This window comes from Prionailurus bengalensis, chromosome A1 (assembly GCF_016509475.1).
Source record: "Prionailurus bengalensis isolate Pbe53 chromosome A1, Fcat_Pben_1.1_paternal_pri, whole genome shotgun sequence".
NCBI classification, from domain to species: Eukaryota; Metazoa; Chordata; class Mammalia; order Carnivora; family Felidae; genus Prionailurus; species Prionailurus bengalensis.
Genome location: NC_057343.1, coordinates 140,157,559 through 140,177,690, shown reverse-complemented (window position 1 = coordinate 140,177,690; position 20,132 = coordinate 140,157,559). Strand labels below are relative to the sequence as shown.

Genomic DNA, 20,132 nt, shown 5'->3' with positions numbered 1-20,132 from the left:
CCTTTTGTTTGTTTAAACAAGACCGGTTTGAGTTTCTTTCAGCTGTAGGCATGAAGAATAAGAATATACAGTTGAATGCTACCAGACAAAACTGTAAAATAATTTTACTATGGGATATTTCGAACAAACACAAAAGTAGAGAGAATGGCATGATAAAGCCTCATTACCCAGCCTCACATTTACTAACATTGTGACCATCTTGTTCCATCTGCCTATCCCTCCACCCTGTTTTCCCCAGAAATATTTTTAAAAGAAAATCCCAGACATCATAACACTTCCCTTAGCGATATGCAGCCTGCCTGTGCTTTATGCTCTGGTCCTCGTGAGCAGGAAAGTGCCAGACAGACTCCTGTTCTGTCCATGTTTGAGGTATTTGCAATTGCTACTTTTATAGGTCAAAGGCCGGCAAATGTTGGCAGTGTTTGATGGTCTTACCTGATACTTCCATATGAATCTAAGTGTCAAGGACTCTTTTTTTTTTTTTTTTAACATAACTACCAGGTCATTACCCCACCTAACAAAATTAACAAGTCTTTAATATGTAACACTGAGTCCATTTGCAAAATTTACCAGCTACGTCTTTGTAGCCACCATGTTGCAATCAGGATCCAGACAAGGTCTGCACATTAATTTGTTAAAAATAATTCTTTGGAGAGATCTTCAAGATGGGGGCGGTGGCGGCTGCACCAGCTATTTCCGTGGGCTCTGGGCTTAGGAGGCCTGCCAAGGACACTGCGTCTTGTAGTGATTCTTGGGGCCACGGGTACCGGGAAACCCCCTGACGTTGTAGCTAGGCCGACCCCTCGGTGGCGAAATCGTCCGTGCCGATTCCGTGCAGGTTTACGAAGGCCTGGACATCACCACCACCAAGGTTTCTTCCCAAGAGCGAAGAATGGGCCGGCACCACAAGATCAGCTTTGTGAATCCTCTTGTGACGAATGACACAGTTGGGGACTTCAGGAACAAGGCAGTTGCTCTGATATCCTTAGGAAAGACAGAAGCTAGGCTTGGTGGGTGCAAGGCAGCCCAAGCTAAGAAAGAAGTTTTCTTTTCAGTGACCGTTTCTTCTAAGCAAGGGCACCCAAGACCTAACAACTAATACGTAGCAGCCACGTCAGAACTATATGGACTGAAAGATACAATGCCCTTGCTACTCAATCTCATCTTTAGATGGAAGCATTAGCATCCCTTGGGTGCTTATTAGAAATGCTGAATTTGGGGGTGCCTGGGTGGCTCAGTTGGTTGAGCATCTGACTTCTGCTCAGGTCATGATCTCACAGCTCATGAGTTCCAACACCACGTTGGGCTCTGTGCTGACAGCTCAGAGCCCAGTTCAGATCCTCTGTCCCCCTCTCTCTGCACCTCCCTGGCTTGCGCTCTCCCAAAAATAAATAAATAAATATTTTTTTTTTAAAAAGAAGAAATGCGCCTGGGTGGCGCAGTCGGTTAAGTGTCCGACTTCAGCCAGGTCACGATCTCGCGGTCCGTGAGTTCGAGCCCCGCGTCAGGCTCTGGGCTGATGGCTCAGAGCCTGGAGCCTGTTTCCGATTCTGTGTCTCCCTCTCTCTCTGCCCCTCCCCTGTCCATGCTCTGTCTCTCTCTGTCCCAAAAATAAATAAACGTTGAAAAAAAAATTTAAAAAAATAAAATAAAAAAGAAGAAATGCTGAATTTGGGCCTTACCCCAGACTTACTGAATCAGAATCTGCATTTAATGAGAGTCCCAGGTGATTTTATGCATATTAAAATTTGAGAAGCTGTTTTGGTGGAGAGGACACTGATTTAAGAACCAGAAAATCTGTGTTCTAGTCCCAGAACTGCCTCTTTGGACCAAGTGAATTTTGTTGAGGGAAGAACTTACCCCACTGAACTTCAGTTTCCCACCCTTAAAATGAGGATACAAAATCAACTTATAAATGTAATGGAGTTACAGTTAGAATTTAATAGGGATCCTTGGGTGAGGGAGGACTGCGAAACACCAAATTTTTTTCACAGAAAAAAAAATAAATAAATAAAATAACTTTTTGAGGCACCCGGGTGGCTCAGTCATCGAACTCTTGATTTCAGCTCAGGTCATGATCTCACGGTCGTAGGATCGAGCCCTGCTTTGGACTCAGCACTGAGTCCACTCAGCACTGAGCCTGCTTAGGATTCTCTCTCTTCCTCTGCCCCTCTCCCCTGCTAGAGTTCTCTCGCTCTCTCTAAAATAAGGAAGGAAGGAAGGAAGGAAGAAAAGAAAGAGAGAAAGAAAGCAAAGAACTTTTTAAGTGTTGTAATTCTCATTTAGTACTCTCAAAGGAACCTAACAGGTAACATGGAATGGTGAACAATCTTCAGACAAAAAAAAACCCGAAAGAATCAGGTCTCAGTGTAAATAATATATCATATGTGTGTGTGTATCACTGTGCCAAGCATGATACTCTTCCAATCCTTCTGCTTTTACCATTATGAGTGGTTGCCTATATCATCTTTATTTTGTAGACGACGAAGTACCCCGAGGAGGTCAGCTGACTTGTCCAAGGTCACCAGGTGGTAAATGGTAGAGCTGAGGTTGGGATTGAGGCTTTGTGGCTGCCGAGGCCACGCTCTTAGCCACTTGATAACACCTGTGCTTTATGCACCAGTCCGGGTGAGCAGGAAAGTACCAGACACATGTCTGTGGTTATTTTACTCCACACGGTCCTGAGATCTTGTAGGGAAGGAGGCAACCAGAGCTTATGGATGTAAACAGGAAGCCAGGGTTGAGGGACACATCCGTGGGGCTTGAAGACCCTGGGTCCTGAGGGTCATCGTTGCCTTTTTTGTGCCCAGTCACTCTGCTGGAGGCCACCAGCCCTCTCTGTGGTGCTCCCCTCACCCCCGAGCTGACTTGACCTGTGATCTTCCTGCTCTTACTTCCTTAATCTCAATGTCATTCTCTTGGCCTCATGCCTGACCCTGTTTTTACGCCAAAGTCTCTTATGCCTGCTTCCAACCCCAGCCTCCAAGTTAACCCCAATTCTTCAATTATAACCTATTCAATTAATTCAATTAGAGCGGTGTTTCCTCTGGTGGACCCTGAAGTTGATGAACCCCGTATTGGTGTTTTAGACTAAAGGGCCCAAGCCCCTTTCCATTCGGAGGATGTAATTCTCTTTATTTCAAATATATTATGCTTGGGGAATGACAGCAGACATGCCGTCTACACTGGCTGCGTCAGACTTTTCCACGGACCGTGTGTTCCGTAGGACGCCCGGCTCACACAGCACTTCTCAGAGAGCTGTCCTCTTCATAAAGACAGCCATAATTGGGGTTATAGGAGGGTCACCTCCTCAAAGCTCCTCGGACTTGAATGTGCATAGAAATCACCTGTGGATCTTGTTAAAAGGCAGACTCTGACTCGGTAGGTCTGGGGTAGGGCCTGAAACGCTGCCTTTCTGACAAGCTCCCAATTGATGCCGATGGTGCTTGTCCGTGGGCCATCTTCAGAGGAGCAAGAATCTAGACCGCTGGTTCTCAACACCAGTTACACATTAGAAGCCCCGGAAGTGTTTCTAATTAGGGGAGACCGAGGTGCAGGGTGTTATCAAAGCCCTCCAGGGGATTCTAATGACCAATCAGAGTTGAAAAGTGTTCACAGGCTGAAGTGGCAGCAGGAATTGGGTGGCCAGTGGGGGGCACACCTGGCCGGATGGAAGAAGGGGGCGGGGGCTACGGGAAGGTGGAGCTCCTGGCTCGTGAGCGTCTTTATTTCCTGTGCTTCCTGCCTCTCCTCACTGACCCTCACCTTTTCCTTCTCTCGTGTTGTCCCCCTACCAATCTCTCCTCTTCCGAACCATTGCAGTTAAAAAAAAAAAAAAAAAAAAGATGAACAAACTGAAAATCAACAACTATTTTTGGATCCCTCAGAGAACAGATTTCCCAGGGCCCACCATCACCCTGAGACTTGGAGAGACAGGCAACTTCCTTACCAGGAGCACAAGCTCACAGCTGGAGCCAGCACCGGAGGGATTACTTCAACTGTAAGTGGCACATTGCTAGGGGTGAGAGTTCAAAGTCCTGAGATAGGGGTGGGAAGGAATTTTAGGGGAACCCTACACTTCTGTTAATGTCCGGGAGCCTTATCAGATTATCAGGGTGAAGCCTGGAGAAAAGTCTCCTCATGCTTCAGCAAGTAAGGATGGGGGGTGGGGAACGTGGCTTCTAGGAAATAAATCTTTCTGAAAAAGATGTTGGAATTTAAGAACCTTGAAATTGAAAAGCATACAGTTCAGCACACCATCAGTGATGAGATACTGCGTGGTGAGCACAGTGCTTTGTGCTAGGGATCGGGGTTGAATTAGACCGACTCATTCTCCAGGAGTTCATGGTCTAGTGGAAATGCACATGTGCATACATTTATGCCAGAGATTGATAGTTGGTGCCTCTCATGTCTTATCTCTGCTTCTTCTGTAGTAATAGAACTCTTCTTGCTAGCTCAGTACATGTTTCCCAGGATAAATATTATGCTTCCTGGCCTCCCTTGCAAGGTACGTGTGGTCATACAATAAAGTACTGGTCAAAGGGATATAGTGAAAGTTTTACAAGCAACTGCCTGACAAGTGTCCTTGAATTGAGCAGATGTCCAAGACCTCTACCCCATAACTGTATATATGATCTTATTTGGAGGGAGGGTTTTTGCAGACATAATGAAGTTAAGGATCTGGAGGTGAGATGATCTGGGATATGAAGGCCAGAAGCTCTCCCTCTCCCCTTTTCTCTTCTCCTGTCTGGACCCAAGTAGACATCCTAGAGAATAAGGGGGAAATTTGCACCACGAGCCTGGGTTCCTGATGATTCTGGAGTTGCCATAGCAGCCTACATTTCTATAAATGGAGATAAATAGATTTCTAATTTGGTTAAACCTTTGTTATTTCTGGATTTCTGTCTCTTGCCTTTTTTACTAACAAATAAACCAACTAGCCACAATAAATGTATTTCTTTTTTAGGCCTGTCATAAATATTCAAAATAAGAAACAACATATTTTGCAAGTTCTATTTCACTTAAAATACATACTCCATAAAGTGTTCAGAAAGGCCCTGTGTGATTTGACCCCTGTCTACTTCTCCAATCTACTCTGAGGCATTTTTCTCTAGCATGACACATGGTATACTTAAGCCTTATGTATGCATCCTTTCATTCCACAAAACAAAATTGCCCCAGATGCTGGGCATACAGCAACAAAAACCAGCCCAAACACCTGTCCTTAAAGCCAGTTTTCTCCATTCCATTTTCCAGGCCATTTATTTTCTAGCCCTAGACTTGACCCATAGTGTTACCTCAGTCTGGAGCAGTACTGTCCCCTAGACCTTTGTCCAGTGATGGGAATGTTCTCTGTCTGCACTGTCAAACTTGGTCATCTCTAGCCACGTGTGGCAAAGGAGTACTTCAGAGGCGGTTAGTTCACGTGTAAATAGCCACGTGGGGCCTGCCGGCATGGACAGTACGGATCTTGTTCACTCTGCTCCCTACTAGAAATGGCTGAGCCCTCGAGGCGATTTTAGGGGATGCTCACAAATTCTACAGTTGAGACGTGGAGCCTCTGTCGCCTCTCCTCTGATCTGGGTGATTGCAGTGTGACTTCCCAGGCCAGGCAAGGAAAGCCTCTGCCCTGGTCTCTTGAAGGTTGTGTTCTTGGGTCCCTTGCTTTCAGGAAGCTCTGTCTCAGAACCTTGCTGCCACACTGTGAGGAGCCAAGGCCACATAAAGAGGCCACCTGTGGCTGCTGCATCCTTGAGTCGTCCCAGCCGAGGCACCTGTCCTAGTTTCCTGTGGCCGTCGTAATAACATGACCACAGACTTGGTGGTTTGAAGCAACAGAAAGTCATTGTCTGGCAATTCTGAAATCTGCCACAAGTCTGAAAGCAAGGGGTCAGCTGGTGTTGCCCCCCCCCCATGCTGGGGTCTCTGAGGGAGGATCTGACCCGCTCCTCTCTCCAAGTTTCTGGTGGCAGCCAGCCATCCTTGCCGCTCGTGGGCTTGTACATGCATCCCTGTAGTCTCTGCCTCCTCCTTCATTTTCCCTTCTCCCCTGTGCTCCTGCTATTCTCCACTCTCTCTCTCTCTGCTGTCTCTTAGGAGGACCCTGGTTTTGGCTTTAGGGCCCACCCTAAAGCCAGAGGGATCTCATCTTGAGATCCCCGACTTGATCACACCTACAAAGATCCATTTTCCAAATCAGGTCCTATTCACAGGTAGTGACACTAGAACTTGGGCATCTATGTCTTTGGAGCCACCATCCAGCCCAATGCGGCACCAGCCATGTGCGCGAGGCAGCCCAGAGATGATGCTGGTCCCTGGCTACTGGAATTGCTCCCAGGCATTCCCATTTTCCCAGTTAAGACCCTACAAGTTGAGCAGAAATAAGCTGTTACCACCATGCCCTGTTTGAAATCCTAACCTATTTTTGAGCACAAGAGAGTCTTCTCTGCCACTAGGTATGGGGTGGTTTGTCATGCAGGTACAGATGCCTGGAAATTCCTATTCATAACTTGTAAGTCCCAGATCAAATAATATCTCTCCAACGAGTCCTCCTTAGATACCTCAGATACTAAAGAGAGAATCTCCTTAGATACCACAGTCTAAATGATATTCTCCTCTATTTACTTTTCCTGTATGACCATTATCACAATTTTTAATTACAAGTGTTTTTCTTTTGTATTTTATTCATTAATCTATTTATTCTCAAGTTTGTTAACATACAGTGTAGTCTTCGCTTCAGGAGAAGAACCCAGTGATTCATCACTGAAATGCAACACCCAGTGCTCATCCCAAGAGTCCTCCTTAATGCCCATCACCCATTTTCCCCACAACCATCAACCCTCAATTTGTTCTCTGTATTTAAGAGTCTCTTATGGTTTACCGCCCTGTCTGTTTTCATCCTATTTTTCATTCCCTTCCCCTATGATCATCTGTTAAGTTTCTCAGTTTCCACATATGAGTGAAATCATGTGCTGTCTTTCTTCAGTGTGCAGGTTCCTCAAAAAATTAAAAATAGAACTACCCTGTGACCCAGCAATTGCACTACTAGGAATTTATCCAAAGAATATAGGAATGCTGATTTGAAGGGGCACATGCACCCCAATGTTTACAGCAGCACTATCAACAATAGCCAAATTACAGAAAGTGCCCAAATGTCCATCAACTGACGAATGGATAAAAAGGATGTGGTATATATCTACAATGGATACTACTCAGCAATGAAAAAGAATGAAATCTTGCCATTTGCAACTACGTGGATGGAACTGGAGGATGTTATGCCAAGTGTTTTTCTTTTTTAAACCTATGTCTCCCCCCACTAGACTTAAGTTCCAAAAGGCCAGGGACCAAGGTGTTTCATTCAGCACTCTGTTCTGTGTGTGTACCAGGTCCACAGTAAACACCTAGTAAATAGGTGCTGAATGACTAAAATTCTGCGTTTTCTGTGGCTGACCCTACAATTGCTGTTTGTCATCTGAACTGACGTAACTCTTGGAAAACAGTGCTTATTTTGCCCTTTTGCTCTCAGCAGACTAAATAAGCCAGAATGTAGCAACTGGAAAGCAAAATGTTCACTTTCTAAGAGTCAAACGATAATTCTTGCTGTTTCAGTTCTTTGCATTTGAGTAATTGCTGTGGTTTTTAATTGTGGTGAAAACAAATGAACACAAAAAGCAGAGCTGGTCAGATAGCCAAGCTGTAAGAAAACCTCTTCAATTTTTTTAAGAGCATCTGTAAGTTCAGAGAATCAACCTTAAATTGTCCTTGTATGTAAGAATCTCATGAAACATCCTTTCATGAAGTGAAATCTTAATGACAAGCCAAAGTGCATAGATGCTTCCAGACATCTTAGCCATTAACCAACTTGTTCTAGAAAATCCACTGGTGCAAAATCTGCTATTATTTTTCTTGGAACAGAAACAAAAATAGGACTTGAATGAAAAGGCAGAACACGCTATCTATAACACCAGGTCAGATAAAACTTAGGACCAGCTGTAACAGCTGAGTTGACCAGTTATGACAGGGACAGCCTGTGAAGTGGAAACTTTGAATATCTAGCCCTTTACAGAGAAAGTTTGTTGATCTTTGATAACTATTAAAGGAGCAGGTGACTCACCAGGCTATTTTAATCGCATATCTTATTTAAGTATTTACAGTATTTCTGAGAACTATATGACTCCCTACACTTTGATTCCCTCTTTATCAAGCCACCTTCTGAATGTAGACTTCTTGAGTTTGTTTCTCTATTAAGGAGAGAATGTGTCGACTTGTTCATGTGAATTTCCAATCAGCCTTCACGATTCTGTTTCTCACTAAATTGGCCCTCTGGTGAAGTCCCTTATAAATTTACACTGGGTGGGGGCACCTGGGTGACTCGATCAGTTAAGTGTCTGACTCTTGGTTTCCGCTCAGATCACGGTTTTGTGGGTTTGAGCCCTGTGTCAGGCTCTGTCCTCACAGTGAGGAACTTGCTTGAGATTTTCTCTCTCTCTCTCTGTCTCTCTCTCTCTCTCTCTCTCTCTCTCTCTGTCTCTCTCTCTCTCTTTCTCTCTCTCCCTCCCCCCCCCCCACCTCTTTCCCACTCATGGTGTCTTTGTCTCTCTCAAAAATAAATAAACTTAAAAAAAAATTAAAAATAAATCCACAGTGGGAACTCCAGTTGTCCAGGGCTCTAGCTTTCCTGGCCGGATATTAGGGCTGTGTCTCCAGGGCTGGAAGACCACATTCTGGCCCTGAGCTGACCCCACCCCACTGGGGTGACCTGACCACCTGCCACAGTCACACGTCCTTGGGGGAGCAGCCAAGAAGTTGTGCCAAGAATGGGTCTAGTGTTTGTGTATTTTTGTTTCTGGGCCTCTTACCCTTTTATTATTATTTTTACTTATCAAAGTAATAAATGAAAAGTTTTTAAAAATTAAACAGAAGTACTGGGTTAAAACAAAAACTGACAGTCACTCCCCGAGGCCCTTGGGATCTCCAATACCCACTACCCAGAGCAACCATTTTTATTTTTTATTTATTTTTTTAATATGAAATTTATTGTCAAATTGGTTTCCATACAACACCCAGTGCTCATCCCAACAGGTGCCCTCCTCAATGCCCATCACCCACCCTCCCCTCCCTCCCACCCCCCATCAACCCTCAGTTTACTCTCAGTGTTTAAGACTCTCTTATGGTTTGGCTCTCTCCCTCTCTAACTTTTTTTTTTCCTTCCCCTCCCCCATGGTCTTCTGTTAAGTTTCTCAGGATCCACATAAGAGTGAAAACATATGGTATCCGTCTTTCTCTGTATGACTTATTTCACTCAGCATAACACTCTCTAGTTCCATTGTAGAGCAACCATTTTTAAATCTTTGCAGTGTTTTGTATTTGTCTTCGTAATTCTAAATAACACACTAAACAAAAAGTCTTAGCAATACAGTCACATCAAGTCAATAGTCAGGTCCCCTTGTCTGCTTTTCTGCATATGCCCTTGCCATTGTCCTGCTCAGACCTATGCTATTTGTCCTCTGGGCTGGCTACACAGCTGTAACCCTGGAATTTCCCTCCAGAACTTTCCAGGGGCTTCCCACAATCTCTTGTTGGAAATGCTTCATTTTCTGGACCCTGTATCTTCCCCTGGGTTTTCACTGTGATTGATGGAGTACATCCTTCTGTTCCTTCGTGAGAATGAATGTATAGAAAGTCAAATTTCTGTTGCCTTGCCTGTTTGAAAATATTTTTATTAGGCCCTTAAACTCACTTGATAATTGGTCAGGGTATGAATCTCCGGATGGCCGTCACATCCTCTTAGAAGTCGTAGGCACTAGCCCATTACCCTCTCATGTCTTGTGTCTCTGTGCCGCTCTAATTTCTGACCACTTGTCTGCTTTTGAGAGCATCTCATTTGTTGAGGCGTCCTGAGATTTTGTCATGATTTACCTGGTAAGGATCCTTTTTCTTTTTTTTAATCAATTGAGCCGGTCAGTCACTGGTTCTTTTAAATCTAGAGGTTCACACTGCTATTTGGGAAATTTTCTGTTCTTTTTTCTGTAATTTCCTGTCCTCCATTTTTTTCTATGCTCTTTTTCTAAAGATCCTTTCAATTGACAATTTAGAATCTCTTGATCAGTCCTGTAATGATTTTGTCTCTTCTCTTGTATTTTCTTTCTCCTTGTCGTTTTGTTCAACTGCCTAAAAAACTTCCTCAGTTGTACCTTTCATACTTTCTGCTGAAATTTTGGCTCCTGCTGACATAGTTTTAATTTCAAAACTTTCTTATTCCCTGAATTAGAAAAAATTTTCACAGCATTCTCTGATTTCAGTGATGTAGTATCTTCCTGGGTCCCTTTTAGGGTTTTAATTATAAATTCTTAAAATACTTTGTTCTTTGGGGTGGCCCAGTCGGTTAAGCATCTGACTTCGGCTCAGGTCATGATCTCACGGGTTTGTAAGTTCGAGTCCCGCGTTGGGCTCTGTGCTGACAGCGGAGAGCCTGGAGCCTGCTTTGGATTCTGTGTCTCCTTCTGTCTCTGCCCCTCCCCCCCCCCAAAATAAAATAAACATTAAAAAAATACTTTGATCTTGGCATTATCTGTTTTCTTTGGTCCCTCTTCCTCTTTTAGTGTCTGTGTTTCTTACTGAGGACTCCCTCAATCAGGTAATCTGCTGCCAGAAACTGAAATTTAAGAGTGGGGCATTTGCTCTCTTTTCTGGTTATTGTGGCTTTCCGCACCATGAGCAGCAAAGTCTCCCAAGACACCCTGTGGGAGATGGTGCGGGAGGTCCTGCGTGGGAACTACCGTGAGCGCTGAATTGTTGGGAGATGGTGGAGCTGCAGGTCAGCCTGAAGAGCTGTGACACTCAGAAGGACGAACACTTCTGGGGCACCATCAGACTTGGGTCCACTCCCCACCCCAAACTCTCCATACGTATTTTGAGGGGACCAGCAGCATTGTGATGAGGCCAAGGGGGTGGATATTCCCCACATGGACACTGAGGCACTAAAGAAACTCAACAAAAATAAGAAATTGATCAAGAAGCTAGCCAAGAAATATGATGCCTTATTTTTTGCTTCAGCATCTCTCTTGAAGCAGCTCTCATGAACCCTGGGCCCAGGCCTTTGAAAGGCGGGCAAGTTCCCTTTCTGACTGACCCACAATGAGAATATGGTGGCCACAGTGGATGAAGTGGAGTCTGTAATCACATTCCAGATGAAGAAGGTACTCTGTCTGGTAGTGGCCGTTGACCGTGTAAAGATGACAGATAATGAAGGTGTGTGCAGCATCCACTTAGCTGTCATCTCCTCATGTAATTTCTTTTTTTTTTTTTTTCTGAAATTTATTCACAAATTGGTTTCCATACAACACCCAGTGCTCATCCCAAAAGGTGCCCTCCTCAATACCCATCACCCACCCTCTCCTCCCTCCCACCCCCCATCAACCCTCAGTTCGTTCTCAGTTTTTAACAGTCTCTTATGCTTTGGCTCTCTCCCATTCTAACCTCTTTTTTTTTTTTTTTTTTCCTTCCCCTCCCCCATGGGTTCCTGTTAAGTTTCTCAGGATCCACATAAGAGTGAGACCATATGGTATCTGTCTTTCTCTGTATGGCTTATTTCACTTAGCATCACACTCTCCAGTTCCATCCACGTTGCTACAAAAGGCCATATTTCATTTTTTCTCATTGCCATGTAATATTCCATTGTGTATATAAACCACAATTTCTTTATCCATTCATCAGTTGATGGACATTTAGGCTCTTTCCATAATTTGGCTATTGTTGAGAGTGCTGCTATGAACATTGGTGTACAAGTGGCCCTATGCATCAGTGCTCCTGTATCCCTTGGATAAATTCCTAGCAGTGCTATTGCTGGGTCATAGGGTAGGTCTATTTTTAATTTTCTGAGGAACCTCCACACTGCTTTCCAGAGCGGCTGCACCAATTTGCATTCCCACCAACAGTGCAAGAGGGTTCCCGTTTCTCCACATCCTCTCCAGCATCTATAGTCTCCTGATTTGTTCATTTTGGCCACTCTGACTGGCGTGAGGTGATACCTGAGTGTGGTTTTGATTTGTATTTCCCTGATAAGGAGCGACACTGAACATCTTTTCATGTGCCTGTTGGCCATCCGGATGTCTTCTTTAGAGAAGTGTCTATTCATGTTTTCTGCCCATTTCTTCACTGGGTTATTTGTTTTTCGGGTGTGGAGTTTGGTGAGCTCTTTATAGATTTTGGATACTAGCCCTTTGTCCGATATGTCATTTGCGAATATCTTTTCCCATTCCGTTGGTTGCCTTTTAGTTTTGTTGGTTGTTTCCTTTGCTGTGCAGAAGCTTTTTATCTTCATAAGGTCCCAGTAATTCACTTTTGCTTTTAATTCCCTTGCCTTTGGGGATGTGTCGAGTAAGAGATTGCTACGGCTGAGGTCAGAGAGGTCTTTTCCTGCTTTCTCCTCTAAGGTTTTGATGGTTTCCTGTCTCACATTTAGGTCCTTTATCCATTTTGAGTTTATTTTTGTGAATGGTGTGAGAAAGTGGTCTAGTTTCAGCCTTCTGCATGTTGCTGTCCAGTTCTCCCAGCACCATTTGTTAAAGAGGCTGTCTTTTTTCCATTGGATGTTCTTTCCTGCTTTGTCAAAGATGAGTTGGCCATACGTTTGTGGGTCTAGTTCTGGGGTTTCTATTCTATTCCATTGGTCTATGTGTCTGTTTTGGTGCCAATACCATGCTGTCTTGATGATGACAGCTTTGTAGTAGAGGCTAAAGTCTGGGATTGTGATGCCTCCTGCTTTGGTCTTCTTCTTCAAAATTCCTTTGGCTATTCGGGGCCTTTTGTGGTTCCATATGAATTTTAGGATTGCTTGTTCTAGTTTCGAGAAGAATGCTGGTGCAATTTTGATTGGGATTGCATTGAATGTGTAGATAGCTTTGGGTAGTATTGACATTTTGACAATATTTATTTTTCCAATCCATGAGCAGGGAATGTCTTTCCATTTCTTTAAATCTTCTTCAATTTCCTTCAGAAGCTTTCTATAGTTTTCAGCATACAGATCCTTTACATCTTTGGTTAGATTTATTCCTAGGTATTTTATGCTTCTTGGTGCAATTGTGAATGGGATCAGTTTCTTTATTTGTCTTTCTGTTGCTTCATTGTTAGTGTATAAGAATGCAACTGATTTCTGTACATTGATTTTGTATCCTGCAACTTTGCTGAATTCCTGTATCAGTTCTAGCAGACTTTTGGTGGAGTCTGTCGGATTTTCCATGTATAATATCATGTCATCTGCAAAAAGCGAAAGCTTGACTTCATCTTTGCCAATTTTGATGCCTTTGATTTCCTTTTGTTGTCTGATTGCTGATGCTAGAACTTCCAGCACTATGTTAAACAGCAGCGGTGAGAGTGGGCATCCTTGTCGTGTTCCTGATCTCAGGGAAAAAGCTTGCAGTTTTTCCCCGTTGAGGATGATGTTAGCTGTGGGCTTTTCATAAATGGCTTTTATGATCTTTAAGTATGTTCCTTCTATCCCGACTTTCTCAAGGGTTTTTATTAAGAAAGGGTGCTGGATTTTGTCGAAGGCCTTTTCTGCATCGATTGACAGGATCATATGGTTCTTCTCTCTTTTTTTGTTAATGTGATGTATCACGTTGATTGATTTGCGAATGTTGAACCAGCCCTGCATCCCAGGAATGAATCCCACTTGATCATGGTGAATAATTCTTTTTATATGCCGTTGAATTCGATTTGCTAGTATCTTATTGAGAATTTTTGCATCCATATTCATCAGGGATATTGGCCTGTAGTTCTCTTTTTTTACTGGGTCTCTGTCTGGTTTAGGAATCAAAGTAATACTGGCTTCATAGAATGAGTCTGGAAGTTTTCCTTCCCTTTCTATTTCTTGGAATAGCTTGAGAAGGATAGGTATTATCTCTGCTTTAAACATCTGGTAGAACTCCCCTGGGAAGCCATCTGGTCCTGGACTCTTATTTGTTGAGAGATTTTTGATAACCGATTCAATTTCTTCGCTGGTTATGGGTCTGTTCAAGCTTTCTATTTCCTCCTGATTGAGTTTTGGAAGCGTGTGGGTGTTCAGGAATTCGTCCATTTCTTCCAGGTTGTCCAATTTGTTGGCATATAAGTTTTCATAGTATTCCCTGATAATTGTTTGTATCTCTGAGGGATTGGTTGTAATAATTCCATTTTCATTCATGATTTTATCTATTTGGGTCATCTCCCTTTTCTTTTTGAGAAGCCTGGCTAGAGGTTTGTCAATTTTGTTTATTTTTTCAAAAAACCAACTCTTGGTTTCGTTGATCTGCTCTACAGTTTTTTTAGTTTCTATATTGTTTATTTCTGCTCTGATCTTTATTATTTCTCTTCTTCTGCTGGGCTTAGGCTGCCTTTGCTGTTCTGCTTCTAGTTCCTTTAGGTGTGCTGTTAGATTTTGTATTTGGGATTTTTCTTGTTTCTTGAGATAGGCCTGGATTGCAATGTATTTTCCTCTCAGGACTGCCTTTGCTGCGTCCCAAAGCGTTTGGATTGTTGTATTTTCATTTTCGTTTGTTTCCATATATTTTTTAATTTCTTCTCTAATTGCCTGGTTGACCCACTCATTCGTTAGTAGGGTGTTCTTTAACCTCCATGCTTTTGGAGGTTTTCCAGATTTTTTCCTGTGGTTGATTTCAAGCTTCATGGCATTGTGGTCTGAAAGTAAGCATGGTATAATTTCAATTCTTGTAAACTTATGAAGGGCTGTTTTGTGACCCAGTATATGATCTATCTTGGAGAATGTTCCATGTGCACTCGAGAAGAAAGTATATTCTGTTGCTTTGGGATGCAGAGTTCTAAATATATCTGTCAAGTCCATCTGATCCAATGTCTCATTCAGGGCCCTTGTTTCTTTATTGACCGTGTGTCTAGATGATCTATCCATTTCTGTAAGTGGTGTATTAAAGTCCCCTGCAATGACCACATTCTTATCAATAAGGTTGCTTATATTTATGAGTAATTGTTTTATATATTTGGGGGCTCCGGTATTCGGTGCATAGACATTTATAATTGTTAGCTCTTCCTGATGGATAGACCCTGTAACTATTATATAATGTCCTTCTTCATCTCTTGTTACAGCCTTTAATTTAAAGTCTAGTTTGTCTGATATAAGTATGGCTACTCCAGCTTTCTTTTGGCTTCCAGTCGCATGATAAATAGTTCTCCATCCCCTCACTCTCAATCTAAAGGTGTCCTCAGGTCTAAAATGAGTCTCTTGTAGACAGCAAATAGATGGGTCTTGTTTTTTTATCCATTCTGATACCCTATGTCTTTTGGTTGGCGCATTTAATCCATTTACATTCAGTGTTATTATAGAAAGATACGGGTTTAGAGTCATTGTGATGTCTGTATGTTTTATGCTTATAGTGATGTCTCTGGGACTTTGTCTCACAGGGTCCCCCTTAGGATCTCTTGTAGGGCTGGTTTAGTGGTGACAAATTCCTTCAGTTTTTGTTTGTTTGGGAAGACCTTTATCTCTCCTTCTATTCTAAATGACAGACTTGCTGGATAAAGGATTCTTGGCTGCATATTTTTTCTGTCTAGCACCCTGAAAATCTCTTGCCAATTCTTTCTGGCCTGCCAAGTTTCAAAAGAGAGATCAGTCACGAGTCTTATAGGTCTCCCTTTATATGTGAGGGCACGTTTACCCCTTGCTGCTTTCAGAATTTTCTCTTTATCCTTGTATTTTGCCAGTTTCACTATGATATGTCGTGCAGAAGATCGATTCAAGTTCCATCTGAAGGGAGTTCTCTGTGCCTCTTGGATTTCAATGCCTTTTTCCTTCCCCAGTTCAGGGAAGTTCTCAGCTATGATTTCTTCAAGTACCCCTTCAGCACCTTTCCCTCTCTCTTCCTCCTCTGGGATACCAATTATGCGTATATTATTTCTTTTTAGTGTATCACTTAATTCTCTAATTTTCCCCTCATACTCCTGGATTTTTTTATCTCTCTTTTTCTCAGCTTCCTCTTTTTCCATAACTTTATCTTCTAGTTCACCTATTCTCTCCTCTGCCTCTTCAAGCCGAGCTGTGGTGGTTTCCATTTTGTTATGCATTTCGTTTAAAGCGTTTTTCAGCTCCTCGTGACTGTTCCTTAGTCCCTTGATCTCTGTAGCAAGAGATTCTCTGCTGTCCTGTATACTGTTTTCAAGCCCAGCGATTAATTTTATGACTATTATTCTAAATTCACTTTCTGTTATATTATTTAAATCCTTTTTGATCAGCTCATTAGCTGTTGTTATTTCCTGGAGATTCTTCTGAGGGGAGTTCTTCCGCTTGGTCATTTTGGATAGTCCCTGGCGTGGTGAGGACCTGCAGGGCACTTCCCCTGTGCTGTGGTGTATACCTGGAGTTGGTGGGCGGGGCCGCAGTCAGACCTGATGTCTGCCCCCAGCCCACCGCTGGGGCCACAGTCAGACTGGTATGTGCCTTCTCTTCCCCTCTCCTAGGGGCGGGATTCACTGTGGGGTGGTGTGGCTCGTCTGGGCTACTTGCACCCTGCCAGGCTTGTGATGCTGGGGATCTGGCGTATTAGCTGGGGTGGGTAGGCAAGGTGCTCGGGGGCAGGAGGGGCAGGCTTAGATCGCTTCTCCTTAGGTGATCCACTTCAGGAGGGGCCCTGTGGCAGCGGGAGGGAGTCAGATCCGCTGCCGGAGGTTTAGCTCCGCAGAAGCGCAGAGTTGGGTGTTTGCGCGGAGCGAGCAAGTTCCCTGGCAGGAACCGGTTCCCTTTGGGATTTCGGCTGGGGGATGGGCGGGGGAGATGGCGCTGGCGAGCGCCTTTGTTCCCCACCAAACTGAGCTCTGTTGTCAGGGGGCTCAGCAGCTCTCCCTCCCTTTGTCCTCCAGCCTTCCCGCTTTCCGAGCAGAGCTGTTAATTTCTGACCTCCCAGACGCTAAGTCGCGCTTGCTGTCGGAACACAGTCCGCCCGGCCCCTCCGCTTTTGCAAGCCCGACTCGGGGGCTCTGCTTGGCCGGCGAGCCGCCCCTCCGCCCCGGCTCCCTCCCGCCAGTCCGTGGAGCGCGCACCGCCTCGCCGCCCTTCCTACCCTCTTCCGTGGGCCTCTCGTCTGCGTTTGGCTCCGGCGACTCTGTTCTGCTAATCCTCTGGCGGTTTTCTGGGTTATTTAGGCAGGTGTAGATGGAATCTAAGTGATCAGCAGGACGTGTGGTGAGCCCAGCGTCCTCCTAAGCCGCCATCTTGCCGCAACTCTTCCTCATGTAATTTCTCAAGAAGAATTGGCAGGATGTCCAGGCTTTATACATGAAGAACACCACGGGCAAGCCCTATTGTCTGTACTAAGGCACAGCTTAATAAACCCTAGTGCTAAAAAGAAAGGAAAGGAAAGGAAAGGAAAGGAAAGGAAAGGAAAGAAAGAAGAAAAGTAAAGAAAAGAAAAAAGAAAGGAAAGAAAAGAAAAGAGAAAGAGAAAAGAAAAGAAAAGAAAAAAGAAAAGAAAAAGAGCAGGATACTTACTTGTGCTCCTATTGATAAGATAATCCGGAAGTATCTTCCCACCATAAACAGCTAGAAAACTGGAAACCATATACGAAAAAACAGTTTTCAGACTTGGACAACACGCAGCACAAAACTGAGAAAAGGAGAAAAATGAGGTGAGCCTTACTATCACCTAGGCTTTCTGCTGGGAAGAAATGCTCAGACCATGGTACAAAAAAGAAGCCTAACTAGAGAATGGAATTTAGAGAGGGCAAGGTGGCTAAACTTTTCAGGGCAGAGTACTTAAAAGGCAGAAGTTAGGGGGCGCCTGGGCGGCGCAGTCGGTTAAGCGTCCGACTTCAGCCAGGTCACGATCTCGCGGTCTGTGAGTTCGAGCCCCGCGTCAGGCTCTGGGCTGATGGCTCGGAGCCTGGAGCCTGTTTCCGATTCTGTGTCTCCCTCTCTCTCTGCCCCTCCCCCGTTCATGCTCTGCCTCTCTCTGTCTCAAAAATAAATAAACGTTGAAAAAAAAAATTTTTTAAGGCAGAAGTTGGACCTCCAGAAATCTGCATATGGTCTCTCTTGAGGTTTAGGCTAAATACTAATCTGCTTATGCCCATGGTAGAGTTTCACTAGTGTGGACAACAACGTTTTTCGAGAAAAGAATAACTGACAGGGAGCCATGACATAAACAGATTTTAAATCTCACATAGGTCTGAAAACCACTTAAGTTCCCGCCAGTCAGGGTGGAAAGGTCTCGCGGAATACCTGGGCATTCAGTAGAGACCAGAAGGGCCGTGCCTTAAAGGTGGGATTCTATTGGCTTTAGGCTAGTGGGTTCTCTAGACCTCCCTTAAAAGAGCTGCAAAACAAACTTCAAATGGATCGAACTAATCCACAAGCAACTTAAACTGCCTGCCAGAAAAAGTTTGATATTCTTTAAGGGAATATAAACCCAGCATTTGGTAATAACAAATTCACAATGTTTCACATCCAGTCAAAAATCATTAGCCCTATAAAGAAGCAGGAGAATGGGACCCATAAGAAGGAGAAAACGCAGCCTTTAAAAGCAAACTAAGAAATGATTGAGAAAATGAAATTAGCAGCAAGGACGTTAAACAGCTATTATAAGCGTGCTTCTTATGTTCAAGGATGTAAGAGGAAACATGGATGTGACGAGAAGAAAGATGAATGGTTAACAAAATCAAATGAAGCTTTTTAGAGGTGAAAAATATCTGAAATGAAATAGGTACTGGGTGAGATTAACTATTTAATGCAGAGGAAAAGATCAATGAACTTAAGGATGTAGCAATACGAGCCACCTGAACTGAAAGACAAAAGAAACCCCTGAACAGAGCCTCAGTGAAGTTTGAGACAACCTCAAGCTGCATAACATACGTGCAGTGGAGGGAGAGGGAGCAGGAGAAATCTTTGAGCACAGTGTCCCAAAAAGTCCAAAATTTGATTAAACTATAAGCACACTGAGCTAAGGAACTCGAGGAAATCCAAGTACAAAAACCAGACAGAAAATGACAGTCAAATTGCCAGAAATCCATAATGAGGAGAAAATCTTCAAAACGGCCAGAGGGAAAAGCAAATTATAGGACAAAGTTAAAAATTAAAGTAGACTTCTCCTTAGAAACTTCAATCCACAAGACACTAACGTGACATCTTGAAAGCCCTGAACAAAAACAAAAACACAAAGGTCCATCTAGAATTTTACATCTATCAAAAAAATCTTTTTAAAATGAAGGCAAAATAGAGGCTTTTCAAGCAATCAAAAAGCTGGGAGAATAAACTGCCAGCAGACCTGCAACACACACACACACACACACACACACACACACACACAACCTTAAAGGAAAATCTTCAAGCAGAAGCAAATTTACACCACATGGAAACTTGGATTTACATAAAAAATGAAGCATGCTGGAAATTATAAATATGTAGATAATCATAAAAAAACATTGTTCCTTATTTAAAAACTATTTAGAAGATAATTGTTTAAGTTTGTGAACATTGAAATGTGTTACAGGGTTTAAAACATATGTAAAGCAGAATGTATCACAAAAACAGCACAAAGAATGGGTGGTTTTCAGGAAATGGAAGTTCTCTGTTACAAGGTCCTTAGGACATACTTTTATTTGGATGGAGGCTGGGATAAGTTAAAGGTATAGACTGAAACCCTAGGGCAAATATTTAAAAGTGAAAAGCAATAACAAAAAATATAAACTATAGTATGTGGGGGAAAAAATGAAAAGCAGCAAAGAGGTATATAACTAATAAATCAATGGTAGAGATCAAGTGGAATCATAAAATATACTAAATTTAAAAAGAGGCAGGCGGGGCGGGGCACCTGGTGGCTTATTCGGTTAAGTTAAGCACCCAACTTCGGCTCAGGTCATGATCTTTTCGTGGGTTCAAGCCCCTCATTGGTCTCCTTGCTGCCAGCACAGAGCAGGCTTCTAATCCTCTGAGATCCATTCTCTTTGCCCCTCCCCCGCTTGTGAGTGCGCGCTCTCTCTCTCTCTCTCTCTCTCTCTCAAAAATAAATAAACATTTAAAAATAAATAAATACAAAGAGGCAGGAAAAGGGAGGAAAGGAACAAATAGCAATATAGAAGACAAAAGGCAAGGTAATAGGCTTAAGCTTAACCAAAATACTAAATGTAAATTA

The 20,132-nt window shown here is 43.3% G+C and overlaps 1 pseudogene; it reads left to right on the top strand.

Moving 5' to 3' along the window:
* Positions 1–10,578: 10,578 nt before the first annotated feature.
* Positions 10,579–17,371, top strand: LOC122474308 (annotated as a pseudogene).
* The last annotated feature ends 2,761 nt before the right edge of the window (positions 17,372–20,132 follow it).